Genomic DNA, 21,604 nt, shown 5'->3' on the forward strand with positions numbered 1-21,604 from the left:
TGCCCGAGGCGCGCGTTGTAGATTGAGCTTTTAAAGTGTCCATCGTGTTGTGACCACCAACCAGGTATCTGGTACTTTTTCATTCGCAAAGCACTTTCCAATCATTAGCTAAGTTATCTAACAGCTACTCAGCGAAAAACTCTCAGAAAACATAGAAAACAAAACGCAGTTATGATCTGGGAAATCACATCTCACAGGTGTGCTCTGAAATCCCTTCTAGCTAATGCAGAAGGCAGAAAGGAATTTGCTTGTTATATATCGTCATGCACACGACTAATAAAGGGCTCAATAAATTGTCAGCTTATAGAGAACAGGGTATGGGATGTGTTTAACTGCACCGTTCAGCAGGGATGACACAATCCATAACCTCATCACTGAAATAAGTAAGCAATATGTGAGTTCCTGCCACCACGACCACGCACCACTTAGGACGACAATATACATAAGCAAAATATTTTAAGACAGATAACCTCCGATGAAAAACATTACACTGCTGCCTTTAGATTTTGGTCTGGCCTTAAAGTACAACTTGGGTTTTACAAACATAAGTGTGCTTAAAAATGCAAACTAACGCTTGTGTACCAATCTGTCTGCAGAACTACAGATCTACCAGCTGAAGTGATAAGGAAGAATGAGCCTCAAACACACCGCGTGATTTGCTTTCACTCTTGTTATTAGCAGAGGCGATTTATTCAACGGTGTAAACACGCACAGCTCTTGGAAACCATCCGAGGCCTGAGTGGAGAGGACTTTGTTGAGCTGCCTGGGTGAAAGCAGATTTCCTTTTACTAAACTACCAGCAGAGAGGTCAGTAATAAAAAACTTAATATCTTATCTCAAGTGAAATACTTCAAATATGAAATTAATTTTCCTGATGTACTCATGGGAGTTTACATGGAGAGAAGAACATCAGTGTGGCACTCATTTCCCAAACATCATCCCAATGCGCAAGCCTTCATGCTGAAGAGGTTTCAGTTGCAGAAGCGAGAACCCCCTTTCGACAAGGCTGGCTGGCTTCTCCAGAAAGTCAGCATCTCTCCTGCTGATCCGCAAGAAAGCAGTGGGGACCATGAGGGATTTCTTCCCTGAGAGGATGCTGATGGCACAGCAGGCCTATCTCAGAAGTTTCAGGGACATAATAAAAGTCTCTGTGCTCTGAAATAAAATCAGGAGACTAATGTGACTCTGGGTTTCTCAACAGACCGGAGCCTTGTTGGTTTATTGCACCCAATTTAGTGATAGTCATACCTTTCACGGGGTGTAAAAGTGCTTCTTTTTTTAATAACAGCTACAGAAAATCAATAGATTTCATGAGTTCAATTAATCCCTGCAGCTGCTGTGCCAGAGTCAGAAGGAAACAAAGAAATTTTCCATTTCTAAGCTTTGGGACTACCGCACCGTTGTCTGCAGAGGAGGATGGCCCATGACCGCTTAGACTGCGGTTCCCATTAGAGCAGGTTTTCCTGCAATTTATGTTTTTTAAGGGTAAGCCCTTGTAATTTTTAAAGGTAAGCCAGTGCTAGACCACGTTCTTAAATAACAGAGTCATGCAGTCACTTGTATTTAAATATGTTGGACAGCCACTAACTATAAAGCCACTAGGATTTAGGTTCGGATAATGGATCAAGGCCCTCGGGGCAGCCCCCTCTTAGCCCTGCTGAGTTACACGGAGGTTCATGCTAGGAGACTTACCTACTACAGGCACTTATTCTTAAGTAATTAGAGGAACACTGATTACTTGAAAATCCATTTTTTTATTTTTTTCCTAAGGTGCTGTCTTTTGTGACAGCGGACACCCAGCAGGAGGTTGGAGAGCCCTTGCAGGTGGCTTTCCAGGGGAAAGTCCAATATCCAAAATCTGCTGAACACTCGTGCTCTGGGTATCACCAAACCACATCCGACTTCATGTCTTCTATAGGGACAGCTGCGCATGTGGTTTGATTCCAGTTTAACTCCTTTCATCTATACAATTGAAACCCGCAAGATTTTATTTCATTTATGATATTTTTCCTTGTCCAAACTCCAACTCGGCCTTGACAACCATCTGCTTGACAGGGCCTGCATACCTACGGTGCTGAACTGAGCACACAGGGACCTTCCTGAAATGTGTGACACCCAGCCTGCATCTCCAGGAAAAAGGTTAATGCTTTATTTCTCCTTCCAAACAGCCAGTTTGGGTCCTGTAAAGGGCCTATAAAGCTGGTCTTGACTAATTACTTTGTGGTAAAAGCAGTGACCTCAAGTAGATCATTGTCCTTTATTGCTGCCGGATTGTACACCAAGACAGTTATCCTGGTGTAAAAAGATGCCTTTTCACCCCAGGTGTGGGGTTTCGCGGCGATACAAGATCACTCCGCTCTACTCCATCTATCAAAAGCGGGGCGGGGGGAAAGGCCAATACTGAGATCTCTGAACCTCTGCTGCGTTACAAGATGCTTTTACGTCCTGTATTATCAGCGGTCGCACACCACGGCGCTGCAGGCACTCGTGTACCCGCTGAAGGAGGCCTGGCAGCGCTTCCTCCTGTTGGAGTGCAGATCGGTTTGTATTTTTCAACATGACGACTGTGGCTGCCAAACCCGATAATGAAAAATTGAAAGTCAAATAACCCCTATTAGTCTGTCAAAGGTTGATGGAGCTGGTATTCTATTTTCCCATTGTGAACGACTACCATTGTTAAGAGCTGACAAGCAAATCTCTGCAGAAATATGGACTCTTTGTGAGAGCTATTTATAGCAACATATGACAATGCAGTGCTATAATATGCATACTAAAGCATCGCCCGGGATATGCAAGAGCCCCCTGGTACAATTTCTGGATTGTAAGGCAAAATTCCATTAAGATAAGAACATTTGAGAGGCCTAAACAGATGAGATACGGAGGAGTGGGGAGGAATGATTTGGGTTTTGTTATGGCACCAACAGCGCAAGTACACACAACAGCCTTGTAGGGATGAGTAGAGAGCACATTTATCAGTAGCACAAGAGCAAAAAAAAAAGTCAGGTTCGTGTTTATTTTGCTCTGCTTTTCTTTTTTAGTGTGGTTTTTTTTTGTTTGTTTCATTTTGTGAACAGTTAAAAAGCAAACCAGGTCTGCGCCTGGATCCCAGAAGAAGTGGGAAGAGCTGTTCCTGATGATCAGTAGGGACAACAGCAGGATGGACAGCTGCGGGAGGGATTCAGAGATGCTCTCTGACCAATACCAAATATTAGCTGGGACTGCGTACCTAGTATGCTTAGTGTATGAAGAAGCAGGTCCGGGCTTTGCAGGAGTATCAACAAAATCAGGACAAAGCCCAAAGACGAGGACTGAATGAACGATCTCAGCAATTTCTGAAGGACTGGATGACACATTGGGAAGACGCAAACAGAATGCAATGGCAAGATAAAACAGCTGACGTGCCTGAGCACACACTGGTATGATTAAGCCTTGTGCAGATGGCCTTCCCCTCCTCCTTGGATGCCAAAGTTCATTTTGGAGAGGCAGAGCGGAGTCCTCAGTGCTGCCCCATTCCCTCTACAGCTCACCTTTTTCTGTGGGCAAAAGTCCTCTCCAAGCCCAAAGAGCAGCTGTTGCTGCTTTTATCAGCTGTTTTCTGATGCACATGGCTCTGAAAGGAGGGGGGAAAAGGAATGGGGAAGGAAAGGAAAAGGGCAAGTGGTATGAAGACTTTATTTTTTGTGACAGTGTCTGCTGCGCGCATCTGAAGCTGCCGCAGCACTGATATCCTCTGCTATGTCACGTCTGCGCCAGCCCACAGCCTAGCAAGGCAAAGCACATCAGCGCTTCTCCCTGCACTCAGGAAACCGAATTTTTGAATTTTCATTTTTATTTCTCACTTCCAACTTTGAGACACTCCTGTACTTCTTACTCTAAGGAGCTGGTGAATAGAAGCATTTTAATTTGCTGGCAGAAGGGATCAACGCATGCTCTGTAGATCGCACGCTCTGCAAATTGGGGTTCACTGTCCCTGTGGTGGCTGGGGGGATTCTGACCACTGCCTTTGGTGCTGTTACACCCTGAATGCTTTTGAACCCTGTGGTATATCAACGAGAAGAGTGAAAGCCAGAATTAACAGGACAAGAACTCCTCAAAGACAGACCCAGGATGAGGTAACAGTGCCAATAGTAAAAATGCAGTCAGGTTCCTCGCTCCCCTCAGGACGGCATCATTTTTGGAAAGCTTCTGCAGTCTGCATTCCCTTACCCGATACAAAACTTCTGAGCATCCAGATAACATGCTTACAGGCACCCAACAGTTGCCTACCCTGCTAGATGCTATTATTGTCTAGAGATAAGATATGAACATATACCCATATAAAGGAAACAAGCTGAGACTGATGACACCGCACGAGCACAGACAGTAACTTAAGACTCATCAACCTCTTTGGCTCTCATTATCAGCTTTTTTTTAACTAAAAAAGCCCAACAAAACTCAGAGGAAATCCTTAAAATCCTTGAAGAGTTACAGCGAGGTCACCAAATTCCACCCAAGCCACCAGTGCCTCAAGCACTTCTTGCAGTTGTACACACAAGCTTGCTTTTGCCCTGATCTCACCGGTCATATTTTCTTCCCTTTCTGGTCTAATTTTCTGGTTACCAAAAGAACATTGTGCGTGGGTTTACAGTAATGGTATATAGTCCTTCACAGCATAGCCAGACACTTCGTCAAGGGAATAGAAGGTGAATATTAATGTCTCTTAAACTACAGACAAGTGTTAATAATGAAGCTCTTTCTGAGGGAAAGAAAAAAAGAAAATTGTGCATTTAAGTGATGATTATGAGTTATACTGGCTCCGAAAAACACCCTGTCTCTTCTAATAAACATTTTTGGTTTTAAAATGGGGTTTTCAAATGGGGTTTTTGTTTGGTGCTGGCCTCCCTCTAGTCACAGTGGGTCTCATCATTGATTTCTAGAATAGAAGGGCTGGCCAGGAAAATCTACTTTAAAACACATTGGTGAAACATCTTCTACCACTGCTTTGCTGTTGCTTTCACCAAACACCAGAGATGCTCCAAGCAGGAGCGTCTTGCAGGAGACGCTGCCATGCTGAACACCAAACCCTTCTATTTCAGCCTTTCTGGTAAAATAAAAATTAGAAATAATGTATTTCAAACAATCAAAAAATTTGCTGCAATAACGCTAAAATGCTTCAGTTTGAGACAATGAAAGATAATTTTGGATCATAAAACAAGAGCACGTGCCTATGTGCTATGAATACGTATCATGAGGGTTAACGGTTATGATCCAAAGCATTAAAATACATCTGAACAGAACACCACCACCAAAATATTATACAGTATCAAAACACAACAACAAAATCACAATTATTTGCCACGTTTTCCTACTCAGAAAGTTTTCAGGCTTTTCAGGCTCAACAATTCCTTCGCAATTCTTTAACTGAAACATTTCCAGCAACGCTCTCAGTCCTGCCCCTCGGGATGGGTTGTTGCTGAAAAAGCTGATTCAAACATCTCCCTTTCTGTTCTCTTTACTTTTCTGTTTGTTTCCTCATATCAAAGATTAAATAGAAATAAAACTTCAGAACTACCTACTGCTATTAAATAAAAGTTATCTGTTGATTTCCAAAGAGCATCGGCCCCTTAGGTTAGGTTGTCACTGATGCAGGGGAAGAGGAAACCTCTCCGCTGTAGAACTTCCTTCCCCACCCGTAATTCCCCATAAACAAAACTTGTTTTAGTTAACTTTCTGCATCATCTTACTTTCCTGTTAGTAGTTGCTTTGTGAACCTCCCTGTAAACTTTCAAGCTGCTTACAGGTTCAAGAATTACCCAATATCTAATTTTTTAAAAAAGAAAAATACAGAAAAATCTTTTGCATCAGATCTGCACTGCCCAACCATATTTGACAACAAATTGGCTCCAACACTTAAAGTAAACAACACATATATGATTTAAAATAATTAAAATTCCTAAATAGTATGATTTCAGCGGCAGAGCAAGCCTTAAAGCAAGGATTTCAGTTCTAATCCTGGATGAATAATTAGCTGATTCCGACATGCATTGATGGGGACAATAGTGTTCCACTAGGCAGAAAGACACTACAATGATGACAGGTGAATTGAAGAACCTGCGTTACCAGCGTGAGGAGATGACAGCTGATGCCTGTGTTGTCACGTTAGAGGGTGGGTTTGCTATTATTTGGGCCCCTGGAACCCTTTATGAAGCCTTTACACTGCTGACTGATTCAGAAGGTGGAATTATATTTGATTATGGGTCTCTGTGCGGAATAAGAATTACTGATTTAATTCCTTAAGTACATTAAATAAGAGAGTTTTGACTTCAAATCAATGGAAAAGCTCAGAAAGTTAAATACAGAACACAACAGATTATGCAGAAAACGATCCTTGAAAATTTTTGCACTTGTGCAACACTGGAAGATTTTATCTTCTCCAAGACCGGAGGTCTTAGCTCATTAAATGTCAATATTTTGGTTTATTACTCCGGTTTGTATTGTGGGACCGAGCCCATAAATTTGAGATGGGTGCATGCGAATAGCTGCACTGGGGGTCAGCAATAAAAAAATACACAGCCAGGCACCGGATCCTCAGTAAGGAGGAAAGTTGTTGTTCTTTACACAAATCTCAGAAGATTAAGAAATGGAAAAGTGTGTCAGACAGCAGGATTTCACGGTCCAGAAATTAAAAAATAAGATAAAACTCCAAAATCGAATCACCGCTCCTGCCAATAAGCCATTACTGTGCAGATATTAAATACACACAGGCATTCACATGACCACGCTGCACTGTAAATCACACTTGCAGACAGTTCATTTAATGAACAGTGTTGGAGTAGACAATCTGGTTTGAATTACATTAAATATATACCTCCACGTGCTCCAAAATGCATTCATACTTAAACTTTCATGCAAGCCTCACTTAAAAAAAAAAAAAAAGGGGGAGGGAGAAGAATCAATCATTGCCAAGTGGCAATTTTCAGGTTTAAAAAACAGGAAGCGGGAACCAAAGCTTAATTTAATTTAATAATTTCCCTTTAAATAATTTCCAGCTCTGGAGTCCTCAACATCAGAAGGACATGGACCAGTTGGAGAGGGTCCAGAGGAGGCCACAAAGATGATCAGAGGGCTGGAGCACCTCTCCTGTGAGGACAGGCTGAGAGAGTTGGGGCTGTTCAGCCTGGAGAAGAGGAGGCTCCGGGGAGACCTGAGACCGGCGTTCCAGTGCCTAAAGGGGGCTGCAGGAAAGACGGGGAGAAACTCCTCAGCAGGGCCTGTTGTGACAGGACAAGAGGTAATGGTTTTCTACTAGAAGGAAGCAGATTCAGAGTGGATATAAGGAAAATTTTTTTACACTGAGGGTGGTGGAACACCACTTGGCACAGGCTGCACAGAGAGATGGTTGATGCCCCACCCCTGGAAACGTTCAAGACCAGGTTGGACGGGGCTCTGAGCAACCTGATCTGGTTGGAGATGTCCCTGCTCCTGGCAGGGGGGTTGGACTGGATGGCCTTTGAAGGTCCCTTCCAACCCAAACCATTCTATGATTATGATTCTACCTCACCATACGCTCAGCAGCAACCGTTGATGATGCCTGACCCAGATACGCTACAATCCCTATTCCCGGTTTCACGAAGGAGCTCAGCTGCCTTCTCCCAGGGGTACGCTGTAGCTGTCCCCAACCCTCCGTGGCTGCAGTTCAGCGCAGCCTCAGCCACAACGAGACGAGAATCCAAGAAAAATGACTTAGCCAAAAACTGCACTGTGCCACATTTTAACTGTGCTGGGCGTGATACCTGATGGAAACGGGGATAACATGAATATTGGAGCTGTAATGTGTATTTTATAAACAGAGGAGATTTAAAGGTGATATACAATCTCATGCCGCAGGGGTTTAGCCACACTCCATTAGGATTTAGGTGCAGATTCTGCTGGAGAAAAAGACGGTGTCTTATCAGCAATCTGCTGCCTGGGGGCTTTCTTGCATTTTCCTTGGAAGCATCAGGTGGCCCCTCAGCCCTCATCCGCAACGGCCATTTTTAAATCTCACCGTTACACCGCAGCCTCACGCTCCCGGGCAATAAGACTGCCCCGATTGAGAAGTGCGATGGCACGGGCTCTGCTTCCGCCAGGAACGGAAGGTCGGGAGCCCCTGCGACTGCGAAGGGGATGCATGGACAGTCCCCACATCGTCCCAGAAGCTATCAAGGACACTGCTTCTGGGCCTGATAAATCAAGTTAAAGAGCATCTCGGAATGCTCAGCCAGATGGATCCCCTGAATGGCTAAACACTCTAATACATCTTTTTGAGAAAAGATATTGGCTTGTGCAATGAAACAGATAATTGACTATTCCATGGAAACTGTTAGGGCTTTACCTCTGGGATCAGCAGGAACCCATCTCTCTCACTATAAAGGTAAGCCTGCAAGTCTTTGGGTTTGATTTTATTCTCCATTTCTTCCAGGAGGAAGGTTCAAAACAGAAACCAAGCCCAGGCTGGTCTTCTCACATCAATCCGCCTTCCGAAGTACGGCGATAATCTGCAATTGAGCGCGAGCGCAGCAGCCTCATGAATCAGTGCAAATAGCATAAGCTTCTAAAACAGCCACGGACACAGGCTAACCCATCCTTAGCCCGGGTGGGTCAGATCGAAAGGAGCTCTTCAAACCCCCACCATCAATCGCAGCAAACCTGCCCTGGCCCCATTGATAACACGAATCCCGCGTTTACTCTCGGATCTGCTGTAACGCTGACGGACGTGGTGATACCAAGGAAACAACTGATTTTTTTTCCTGGATTGTGGTAGAGGTGGATGAGAGGAGAGAGTGCCACCCTCACCCTTCTCTGGCTCTTTCCTCTTCGAAACACATCAGCTCCACAATTCATGAAACTGTGGATTCTTCTAAAAAATACGAAAAATGAATGAAATTGAGGTTACGGAGCTGTAATTTCAGGGCAGAGCTTCACCAAACGCACGGGCCTCTTCGTGCTTTATTTCAGTGGTTTCTCAGGACATGAGCTCCTTGATGGAATTATAGCGCTGTCATTCAAGTTGCTTGTTATTTGTTCTGTATGTAAATAAAGGGAACGCATTTAAAGGACTGCACTAATGTATTCAAATATTTGTAGATAATCCACTGTAAATCTCAAGACTGGAGGATTTTGCATAAATGCTTGAATCTATAACAGCTAGGAGGGAATTCCAACTCCCTGACCGAGTAAATTACACAAAAAATAGCAGGATGATTAGACCAAGTACATAAATATTCCCATTAAGTTTTGTCTGTCAGCACGTAGACTGAATTCAAGGATTGCATCCTTCTTACTATTTGTCTGGCAGGAGGCGAAGCCAGCCACAGTCGGGGTTTAATAATAACAGCGACAAACATAATTTCATTTGTATACAGCACCCCAAAACACAAGACATTGGGCTGCTTATTGTATTGACTTACAGCTTTCATACAAGTTTTGAATGACAGTTGATCAGCTGGGAATTTTTACCGTCCAAATATTCCTGCTCTCTACATTTTGGAAAGTTACAGAGAGATTCTGACAGCCTTGAGTCATTTGGATCTTCCACAGATCGCTTTGTCTACCAGGAAGAGAACCTTCTCCATCAGTAAAGGTGTTAATAATAAATACACATATTATTAACTGAACTTATTTTCATTTCTTGCCCCGGAGTCATCATTAGTGAAGATTAAACATGCATAAATCAGTCTCTCTTAAATTAGTGAACATCATCAAATGTCACCTTGTTGAAATGAAAATATATTTATTTATTTAATTATTAAAAAAAAAAAAAACCAGATGATGCTGAAAGACAGATACAATTATTTCACCATCCACCACTTTTTTTTTAGCCAGGTCACTTGGCTGCATCTCGTCACCGGTCCCATAATTCTCTCATTAATTCCAAATCAGGGGAAATCAAGGACAGGTCTGGAGTTACCAACTTTTGCCCAAGTCTGATACAAAGACACCCCAATTTTACAGAAAAAAAAAGTCCTGAGTGGGTTGGAAATCTTATGTGGGGAGGACCAAATGATGTCTTCAGCCACATATATACTCTGCTGTGCCAATCATTGGAATTTCTCCTAGAGAAAGGAGATTAGCTGTCAATACTGCAAATAAAAACTAATTAAGAGCGAACGGTTTAATGACAGAAGATCATATTTCAATGTTGCCAGCTCCTACTATTTTTTCACGAGTCTCTTGCAGTTTATTTAAAAGCCTTGCTCCTGAAATAAAGTGATTACATGAGAATCTCACTGTCATTAACCAGGAGTAATTTCCCAGCCTTTCAGCTGCGAAGAAAAGCTTAAAGATGTTAGCTAAGTACACCTCCAAGGTTCAGAAATGAAAACATTCAACATTTATTATTCTCGGTAATTTTGGAGGGCCCGCTCACGTTATTAAATGCTTTGCGTCGGCTACAGTGAGATAGCAAATGCGGCAGAGACGCCCCGAACAGCGGCAGGCTCTCCGTCCTTCCAAGCAGGGGAACGCTGATGCTGTTTATTCAGAGCTGCTAAGTTTAGCACAGCTCCAGGCACGGAGCATTAAGAAACGTACTTATGTTGATTTGCATTTCTGCTAATTATTTGCACGGAGCTGTCAAGGCCGACGTTGCCAGACAGATTTACCTCCCCTGAAGGGCACCCAGACAGACAGGCATGGTGGGGTCGAACCTGAGAGCAGGCAAAATTGCTCTATGCACCCTACCTTGGGAAAAAAAATGGGAATTCAGTGTTATTCCAGGTTACAGTTGCCTAAATGAGCTGGGGTAATCTACTGATAGACGCGCACGCTTCAGTTTTCTATATTGCATCTGCAGTGTCTTGCTTCATCTTTTCTACATTCTCTTGCTGATCCAGCTTTTTTCTACAAACAGATAATTAACGGGGGTTAGGTTTCGAAAGCCCTTTAGCTGCCTGACAGCTCAGACTTCAGCACAAGTCAGGCACACAAATGCTTCTGCAAAGTCTGTGTTTAAGGGAGCAGGGAAGATGTTTCCCTCTCTATCTTCTGCAGCCACCTGGGGACCCTCTAACCCCCACTCTTCCGTGCTGAGGTCCTACGGCCATCATTGACACACCTGCCCTGGCAGCCACCCAGACCTTTAGGTCTTGCCGACCTTGGCTGGTCTCTTCATGGGGGCTGCTGAGACCCCCCAAAAAATCGATGGCATTGATAGAGCTGCCCCGTTCCCTACTAGCAGTGAGACGGTGGCAGGGCAAGCACAGGAAGGTCCACAGTGGTTTTGGGTCAGGTGGCCCTGGTTCAGCAAGAGTCTGAGCCTGGGTTTGCTGTTATCTGTAATTTGGGGCTGTCCATGTAAAGGAGATGTGCTTTAAAATCTCCGAGTTCCCTCCCTTTACAACGACGATAAAATCCAGCACGTTAAGTGCTGTGCTGACACAGGGCATTAATCTTTACATCCTTGCATGCTTTGGAAGTGACGATGCAGAACGACGGAAATATTGCAAAAATCACCAATAGCAAAATCAAAATAATATCTTAAAAATGATGCTTCAAAAGTTAATTTTAAATATTTCTATAAAGTTTGAGGGAAGTACCTCAAGACAGACTATTGAACCACCCCAAAATTGGAGCTAAAAGCGGTTTTGATCATATTAATCCTCTTTCCCAGTTAGCACTGCTAAAACCAGTTGCTGCAGACCCAGGAAATCCTGTTCCCATTAACAGCCTGACAGTGTACTGTGGACATGTACACACAGACAGATTTTTTTCTGTACTATTGCCCTTGAACGTCCGTTCAGACAACATGCCTACATACCAAGTCTTGGGTAAATAAACACAGGCATATAATACAGGATATAAATAATGAGAGAAGTTTAGTTTATATTGTTCCCCATTCCATGCTGGGATCTAGAGGCAGTGGTAAGGCAATCTTCTCTTCCTCTCACCTACCACAGCTCTTCTATCCATAGAAATGATTAAAAATTAACTAGGCGAGGAAGACAGATTGACTTTATCGGGTACCGCTGCGATCAGATTAACAATCCACTGGCACATGGAAGTTCGAAGTTCAGGTTCTTGCACTACTGAAAGTTTAATTTTTAATCTGTCTTTAATAGTAAAGGTCTAGATGAATACCCTAGATAGGTCCTGCCCCAACATGAAGGAACCTCAGATCATAAACTTCAAAGGCATCAATGATGGGCAGCTGATGTTTGCTTCTCCAAAAGAAGCAAGGTCTCTTGCTTGCTGAACTAGAGGTACTCCTGGAACCAATCATGTCTCCATTGCTCTTGTTTCGACTAAACATATCGTCCTGCTTCAAAGGATAAATGCAGTGGTGAGAGAAAAGGAGACTCAGCAGACTGCTGTAACTCTTCTGTTCCTACCTGATGGTCAATGCCACCTCAAAGCACCTCAAGGTTTTAGTGCACCAATGACCATAAAGTCGGCAAGTATTTATGATCTACACACCCTTTTACCAACGCTGTTCTGTCCGACTCCTCACTTCAGAAGGACCATCCCAGCCATCGGAAGACACGCGCTCTTAAAAACTTGGAATGTTCCACATTTCTGCCACCATTTTATTGTCTGACTTTACTGCACTTATTAAAGTTGCTAGCAGGATTACTTAGCCTAACGTCAGTAAATACTTAACAAGAAATGTTTTACACATGACAAATCCTTTGCCGCTGGCCTCTTTAGATGTTCACAGTTTATCTCACACAACAGAGCTTTGGTTAGACTCTCACATCAGCTGCTACAAAGGTTACAGAAGAAATGAGAGACCTTGTCTCCCACTCAGCTTCGCTATCCCTTCAAAACCAAACTGACTGCTCTCGGATGTAGATGGGGGACATTCAGTACCTTCACATATGGAGAGCATACTCTACATGTTGAACATGTCTGTGAGGTAGTATGTCAGCTGAATCTACTGTCTGTCACATCTGGTATTCTGAATAATCGGTTAAATGAACAGTAAATTAAATTAAGCCAAGCCAGTGTCATAAACCTAAAGTGCATTTCCGAAGGTTCTCCCATATGAAAAGGGAGTTAGCTTAGAAGGCTTTAACATTCTGACTCTGAGATTGCTCAATTGCAAATAAATCAACAGCCTCTGTGGTTGCACCCATGGAATAGCCCACTAGAGTGGATTAAAAATAAATACTTGTGAGAAAAGAAAGCAAAAATACAGATGGATTTTTTTTTCAGCATAAAAATCTGCCACAAATGAAAGGGCTTGTGACGATGGCAACTATAGCTGAGAGCCTGAACTAGAAATATTCAGGGAAACACCATCCCCACGGTGCTCGCTTCTCCTGCCCTGGGTCTGACAGGTCGGGTTTGATCAAGCAGGAAATCCTGGCTGCCCTGTGCTCAGGCCGGCCCGGCCAGCAGCCCTCTCCAGCTGCGGTGGCAAAGGAGCTGTAGGAGAGATGAGGTTGTTTTATCCGCCTGACTCTGGGATGAGTGAGTCTGGTGCCCTAAGCAGCTGCTATCCAGAGGGCTCTGGATGTACCCCAACATTTTCTCCCATCTCCTGGACCTACTGGCTGAATCACTCCAGTCTCAAACGGAAGAACGATCTCACGGTCAAGTAACACAAAGCAGCAGCTAATCTGTAAGCTTGTCCTTGGGGATGCTCTGCACAGCCTTGTAAATGCAACGATCGTACCGATTTCAGCCGAAGGATTGTCTTTTCGTACACCTCTAGCATCAGTGAGCACCATGCTTTACCAATAAAGGACTAATGAACCAAAACAGTTGTTCATATGTTTTCTTACTCCTTCTCTGAAACATCACAATAAATCTATATTGCTGGGTAACAGCAAGCAGATGGATATCGTAGCTTGTAATTTGGCATAGGTATTCTCAATCAAGTCAAAGACTAATTCTCCCCAATGATAACCAGCTTTTTCACTTGCTAGAAGCCCATTATCATTTTCTAAAAGTTTTTTCTCAGGACAAACATAGAACCAGCTCACTTTGTCCTAGTGCTTTATAGAGAAAATGAGCGATGGATTTCTGAAGACAAGTTGGAGTTAACCACAGAAAAATGACATCTTCAAATAAGCATATAAACAATAGCAAAAATTTCCCAGAAACACTCTTTGATAGAGTACGTGGCCTCACGGAAGGTATCTCCTGTTATTTCATTTGCAGCCCAGAAAATAATTTTTGCCCACTTTGTTATGATTACTATTTCCTCAATGAGACTGAAAAATAAAAAAGATCAGAACCTAAGAAAAACCTCTTCCTGAGAAAGAGGAATGCATTCTTTTTTTTTTTCTAAAACTATCAAACTAAACAACAGAGTAGAAAAAAACAAGATGGATTTTACTAGGTGGACAACATAAACTGGAGAAGCAGTGCCATTTCTAACGACATGGAGAGGCTTAAAATTTGCAAGTGAACGCAAACCCAAGCAGGTAAGGCGAGCTTCAGTCCTGACTTCCACATCCTGCCTTGTCCCCAGTCCCGCAGGAGGTGTGTAGCATGTCTGGGAAGAAAATTTACATTTCCTGACTCTTCTTCCTCTGATTTTAGGATTTCATGAAATGCTCCTAAAAACATCCCCTTAAGGTATTTGTTACCCTTGAATTTTGTTTGCTAATGAGCTCCTAATTGTGGCATAGCAAGTTCATCAACTACTGTACTTTTATAAAACAAAGAGGTACTGCAGCTAATTATTTGTTGAACTCATTATCAGAGCTCTGCTCCTGTAAAATTTTACAGCTATTGAATTTTCCAGCTGACATCCTGCCGCGAGACGTTTTGGCAAGGACTCTAGCAGAGCTCTTCTGCCAGACCTCACCAGGGCTGTTGCAGATGCCAGAGGTGGGTGCGTACCAACGTGTCACACTGAACTGCAAGGAGCATGAAAATGTGGACGTTTCCTCCTTCTTCCTCCTGCTACAGAAACGATAATCGCTAGCAGAGGAAGACTGTGTATTGCTGGTCCCAACAAGGGTCAGCAGTGTCTGTCCAAACTTACTAGTGTAAGTTAGAGCTCCTGCTTTTCTCCCACCCCTTAGCATCTCCTTAGGGGCATCCCAGGGCATCCCTAGACACTCACTGAAGTCCAGGGAAATCTCTCCACCGACCCTCATAGGCGCCGGGCAGGATCAGTACAGGTGATCGACAAGTTTTCACTCTCTGCGCGCTAAAGAACAATATATTAGTGGGAAATGAACAGCTTGGTTAGTTATTGATTAACGGAAACGCTACAGTGCTCTCACGATTTCAAATTGTTCCTGATTAATGGATGAGGCAATGGAATTTAAACCATGATCTCATTGTGTCAGAAGCACCACCAGCAGAGCACAGGCAGAAGAGCGTGGGCAGGCAGGTGACTACAGCATTGACTACGGGGTCTCACATCTTGCCCTGGAAACGTGGATAAATCAAGCCTGGCTAAATAGGGAACCTGAACTGGAAAATCTGTTTCTGCGTTAATCCTGGGGTTAAAACACTTTAGGATTCTGCCCCAGCAGAATCTGTTGAGAGAATGTTTCCTTCCCTTTTCTGCCTCACTGTTGGTACAGGAGCTCAGGTATCTGGTGTGAGTCTCCCTGACTGGTGAGGCTCGCCATCCTGAAAACCATCTTTACCTTGTTGTGGGTAACAGTCGCTCCAAGCCATTCCTAGCTTTCCTTTCTCCTTGCTGCTCTAGTGCATCAAGATTCAGAAACAATTAATAACCAATAAGCCCACGTCTCCACCAGAGAAATGAAAGAACAGTGCAGCTAGAATCAGCAAGTCCCTTCCAAAGAGTGTCTGCATGCAAAGAAACCAACCACAGCACCTTCCATTAGATGCTACGTAGAAGAGACAAACTGCTAAAATTATCTATTTGGAAAAAGGGAGAATTAGATTTCCCAAACGGCTAGCAATGCTTTAGACTAGAAACTTTTGGAAAGAGGCGTTGTGTTTCTAGTTCCGCGACTGACTTGCTTTGGATGTGAACGTGGTCTTTGCTGCGCTGAGTGACACGTAACACAAATCTGCCATGCAGCGAAGCAGAGAGACTGAAAAAAATTGGGGAATCTTCAAGGTAAAACTACTACATTACAAAATCACATTGCTATACAAGACTCATTCTTCTGACTACTTAGGCTGAGTGTGAATGCAGGCTACTACAATCTCGTAGTATAAAAAATCTACTGGTAAAAATAAAAAAAAAAAAAACCAACCAACCTCTACTACAGATATAATCAAAACAGGTTTTCTTGACTTGAAGGCTGTACTTTGCCATGATAATAAAAAATAGTTACGCATTTATACTTAAAAAAATAATAACCCTACACTCTTTGATAGTTGGTGACACTGAATTAATAATTTCAGCAAATCAGAAGGAAGTTAATGTAATCCTCAATTTGCTTTCCATTTTCCAAGTCACCTACGGCATTTTACAAGGCAGGTAACATTATCACAGCTGGGCACCTAGGTAATCTTTGGAGCTCTTTTTCCTTTTCAAAATAAACCTTACAGATTTACCATGATACTGCTAAAAGAGCTGTTAATTTACTTTGAAAGATGAAAGAAAACAGGTGAATTAACAGAGCCTTGAACTCCAGCAAACTGAACAGAAATGCCAGCAGGGCATAACACAAACGTGAGATCCAAGGCTGCGGACGGACCAGCAACGAGAATTCAAAATATTGATTTTAACCCTTCCTCTCCGGGGCACAGCTCCTGTTACATCTAACCAGTACCTCACCTGCTGGCAAAAGCACGGCTGTGCCTATAAATAAAGTTTAGTTCAAAAGCTCAAGAGAGATGTACCTGCCCCACAGGAAAACACTGACAGCTCTCTGTGCCAAAGGACCCAAAAGCTTGCTTTAAAGCCATGAGGACAAATTATTTTTCTGTGGAGGACAGACGTTAGGTTTGGCATGACTTGTTGCCCAGCTGGATTTTTTCCTTGCTGAAAAAGGGGTGCTTCCCACCACCTGCATCATCTCAAGCTCCCCGTGACTCCCCAATTCTTATTGGCACCAGGTAACATGTACTAATTTACTCCACAGCAAAATATTATTAAAATACATCCTGAGGGATGTGGTAATCTAATTTACCCCTGCGTTCAGGACATCTCAAAGACAGCAGGCAGAAAACCTGCTCTACAGCGACATACTTGCCACTTATCATCGACAGGGCAAGGAGGACGCCCCAACAATCGTTGTGTAAGGACCTGGTATAGGAAATCACTTGCAAGTTCATGGTAGTAGTCTGATTTTATAGAGTTTTTTTTTTTACTGGACAGCCATTGCATTTTGTGTCTGACCATGGCTGAGTCTAACTTTTAGCAATTACAGAACATTACAGCCAAGGCATACTCACCGAGTAAGAGCCCGGTGTAAATACCTGGTGAATGCTAAAGGGTCTCTCCACTAACTTTCTATATAGAGTAGTCAATGTTTACTCTTAGAGCTCCTTTAAGTATGTGTTACTCACACAAACATCCATCTCAGGCTCTTTCTTTAAAGTGCAACTGCTATGGCATACTATTGCCTACTTTTTAAATAGCACTTTAAAAAAATAATTAAAAAAAAATAATTTACAAACATTTACATATCAGAAAAGCCTAATCAAAACTTCCCTGATTTTCATGTCAACTGTCATAAATGTTTTAGCAATCAGCAAGCTTATACAAAAAAAATCAAAACATATTTGTCTTCTTACCTAAACTATTACAGCAATATAATGTAAAAAGTTAGAGATCTAAATGACACCTGAACAGGGGGAGCTGTAAAAGCTGGAATGATTGATTTAATAATGTTTCCAGGCATTATAAACAACCTTTAAATGTCTCTTCTGCCCTGATTTGCATAAGCAATTGACAGTTCATTAGACATGAGGGGGAAAATGAGATAAAACCAAAGCCCAGACAATACCAGGGACTCTGGTCTAAACAAGGACCTGGGGGGGAGAGACCTTGACTTTGTAAAAGAAAGAGGCCAGTGCACAGAGTCCTTCTGCAAAGCTCATAATGAGGAGAGGGTTAATCAATGCTACTTCCATCTCAGCTCACCAAAACATCTGCTGCAGGTTCACCAGGATTCACACTGGGTTTGCGCTGCACTCTGAAAGCTGTGAAAATTGATGTACAAATCAGGGCTCACGAGAGCCTGAGACAGTGTGGGACCTCCACAAGATCTTCACAGGTCCTCCACAGGAAATTCACAGGTTGTCCACAGGAAATTCCACCCAATATCCAAAGCACTTCCCACCCTCACCAGGGATGGAAGTTCCCTTCTCGACCTGCCTTGGCGAGTGCCCACGCAGCCTCATAAATATACGCTTGAGTCTGCAGCATTTCTTACTTTATTTAAAAAAAAAAAATGCTTTTTGCTCACGGACAGCCAGATCCATTTGCTCTGAGCTGCAGCCCAAGGCAGAGGTTACGGGGCATGAAAAGGGAGGATGGGAGAGCAGGGGAAAGAATTAAGACAAGGGAAGATAATTGAAAGTACCAGTGCATTAGTTATGTTGCATATATCTAATGTAATTAGTATTAATAAGCTGTCAGTCAGAAGATGTAGTTGTTAAAAGGCAGTTTCAATAGGGGGAAATGATAATTGAACTCCTCCATGTATTCCCCTGTACTTATTTATTCTGCTGGTTTTTTCAGTTCATTGCCATGGATCCACATTTAGCAAGAGTGAAATTGAAGAAGTAAACTGAGCTTTTTTGTTTATTAACCAGAAAAAAAAAAAGTACTCTATTGCTCTGAGTACTGGCAACAGTAGGAGGAAGGCTCAGGGAGGTAAATGGTTCAGCTTTACACTTGCTTCGCACTCAAATCACAACATTTTCAAGCTGCAACTTTAAACGAGTTCTGTTTTGCAACCTACATACTCGTTCCTGTGGCACCCGGCACGGTACCTCTGCTCCTTTATTCTCTACCAGTGGGTAAAGACACCCCAGATGCTCTGCAGGGTCCCATCCTGCAGTTTAACACCGCAGTTCCTAAAGCCGGTCAAAGCACATGCAATGAATAATGTATTCAATAATTTCCTTTTTTTTTTTTTTTTTAATTTTTCAATTGTCTGCAAGCAGCTTACGGTGTTCCCCAAAGCATCTGTAACGAGAAATTAGACTCTAAATATTTTATACAAATAGTTATTAGTCTGTATCTTGATCACAAGCAGTTTGCTATGGATTCAAGTGGGACGGGAGGATTTGGGTTGTAAATTGGATGCACCGAGCTCCTGCAGACAGCTTGCTTTCTCTGCTTCTCAAAACAGCCCTCATGACAACAGTTGGGGTATTTCAGGCTCCAGCATTCAGATGGCCAAGCTTAAAGTCACATTAGCTGTGACTGCTCTCAAATATCCCCAGCGCATCGTCTCTACCGTCAGTACCTCCCGAGCCTCAGAGCTACCACATCCCTGTTTCATAGTGGCGGAAGAAAAAATAGAATCAAACGTGACTTTGTCTGTGTGGAGGAGGTCTCGACCTATGGAGAAATCCCGACTTTTATACTCAATGTCGAGAAACCTTTCCTCTTCACCTTAGCAAAGAGCCCAGCCCATGTGTCATGTGCGTTGCCCACCGCCTGGGCCCTCGGGTGCCCCTTCAATCCAGCCTTCTACCTCCCACCACTCCTCGCACCCAAACAGAGCACCGGGTGTCAATGTTAATGCCAGGATTTTCTCTTCTATGTGTCACATAAATAAGAAATACTGCTTTTTTGGCCATTCAAATCACCTGCTAAATTTAAGGAGTGTATAAGTCATAAAACCACAGCCAGCTTTCCACAGAGGCTGGAGAATGCTAAAAGCACCATTCTGACTAGCGCAACCAATTTTCAAAATCTGAGTTTGTAAAATCCAGGATGAAGTAACTGAAGGTCTCATTGGGCTGTAATACTTCCCGACAGCTCATGTTACCAAAATGAAACATTTCTGAACTGGTGCCATTCCAGGCAAGGGATACATGACAGCTTCTGACTTGGGCTACTAAAGGAAAAAAAATAGACCTTTGAGGTGATTAGAAAAAAAAACGGGAACTGGGACACTACCAGAGCCCCTGCTCCTGCATCTGACACCCTGCCCTGCCTGGGGTCACCGAGAAGCCAAGGTGGGGCTGCAGAGATGCCAGACCTCTGGCCTGGCCGTTTCTGGGCTCTCCAACGGCTTGATATGACTAATTTGGATCACTACGCTTAGAGCTTTGTTTGGAAAACATTGATTGTTTTCTAAACATAATTAATTGTCATAATTTGTTGCAGTCGTTGAGAACGAGGCACCGCGTAGCGCTTGGCAGAACATGAGGATGCAGAGAAGGTCACAGCCCATCAGCGCTGTGCTGGCAACTGTCTTAGATCCCATCAGGCAGAAAGTCATGCGGTGGAAATGCACTCCTGCATGCAGCTGCTGGTCTGGGCCTCCCTTTGCTGTTTCCTTTCTTTTCTCATCCTCCTGCCAAATTCCAACTTGAAAATACACGATTCTGGTGTTTTTAAGGACAGGGAAGACTGAAGAGGAAAAGAAGTCCTTTCAAGGTCTTTCACCTTCTCAGGGTGAAATGTTTGCAAGGAGCTTTGCACAGGGAAGAGCCTGTGGTCGTTAAATAGCTTGTCCAATAATTGCAAACAAGGATCCAGTTGAGGCGCAACTTCTCTGTACAGAGAACTTGTTTCTGAACTTCATGCCAAGAGGCAGGGCTTGTTTTCAAGATGCATGGCCATTCCTCAGCCCCCGCAGCCAAGGTGGGAACCACTCGCCCACCCCCTTACAGAGCAAGAGGCTCCCTAAAGACACCTGGGAGCCTGCTGGGGCTCTTCTTCTCAAGACACCACTGGTACAGGAGCTGGCCCCACCCCTGGAGACGGGATTTCAACCCATTTTCAAGTTGTTTATTCACAGAGGGACAAAAATTATTTTCTTCCAACCAGGTTTTCTTATGTTAGTCATTCAACATGTTCCTATGTTTTTGTCCTCCCTTTCTCATTACCTTTTCTGATAGTAAAGACGTTGCAGATGGGCATCAAACTGTGCAAAATGTAAATAATGATTGGGTAGAGTCAGAACATAAAAAATAAGTTATTTGGATGCGGTTTTTTTTTTTCTTAAGGACCACAGCACATATGGCGTGCTAAAAAATGTCTCATGTTCATTAAGGCTAAATGAGACAGGTTAGAGAATCACGGACACCAAATGGAAAACTTGGAGGAAAAAAAAAACAAAACAGTGGCTGGCAACTCATTCTGCTGATAATATTTTTTGGATGTTTCCCTCCTGCCCTCTCTCCCTCTTTTTTTTTTTTTTTTAAACTGCAAGGACATTTTCGCAAATATTTCACAAATATCTGATGGCTGTTGCTTAGGAATCTGTCCTCCCCGCTGTGCCTTCCTCATTTGAAGGTCATAATCTTCAGTTTGTGAAATCACAATTATCTCGCTAGCCAGTAACTCTGATGTCACAAACGGAGGATTATGATGACTTCAATGAAAAAAGCAGCAGCGGAAGAAAATGAACTCCTCAGCCACCGAGAGCTTGTTTTCCTCCCCAAAAAGATACAGAGGAGAAAAACATCAGCAGAATGATCTCCAAATAGACTATTTTCTGCGTGGTATCAGTGCCTCTTTCAGAATATGAGGGCAATTTCTGCCTTCTGCCAGTTTAACACAGACTTCCACTTT

This window comes from Chlamydotis macqueenii, chromosome 8 (assembly GCF_036417535.1).
Source record: "Chlamydotis macqueenii isolate bChlMac1 chromosome 8, bChlMac1.mat, whole genome shotgun sequence".
Classification (NCBI taxonomy): Eukaryota; Metazoa; Chordata; class Aves; order Otidiformes; family Otididae; genus Chlamydotis; species Chlamydotis macqueenii.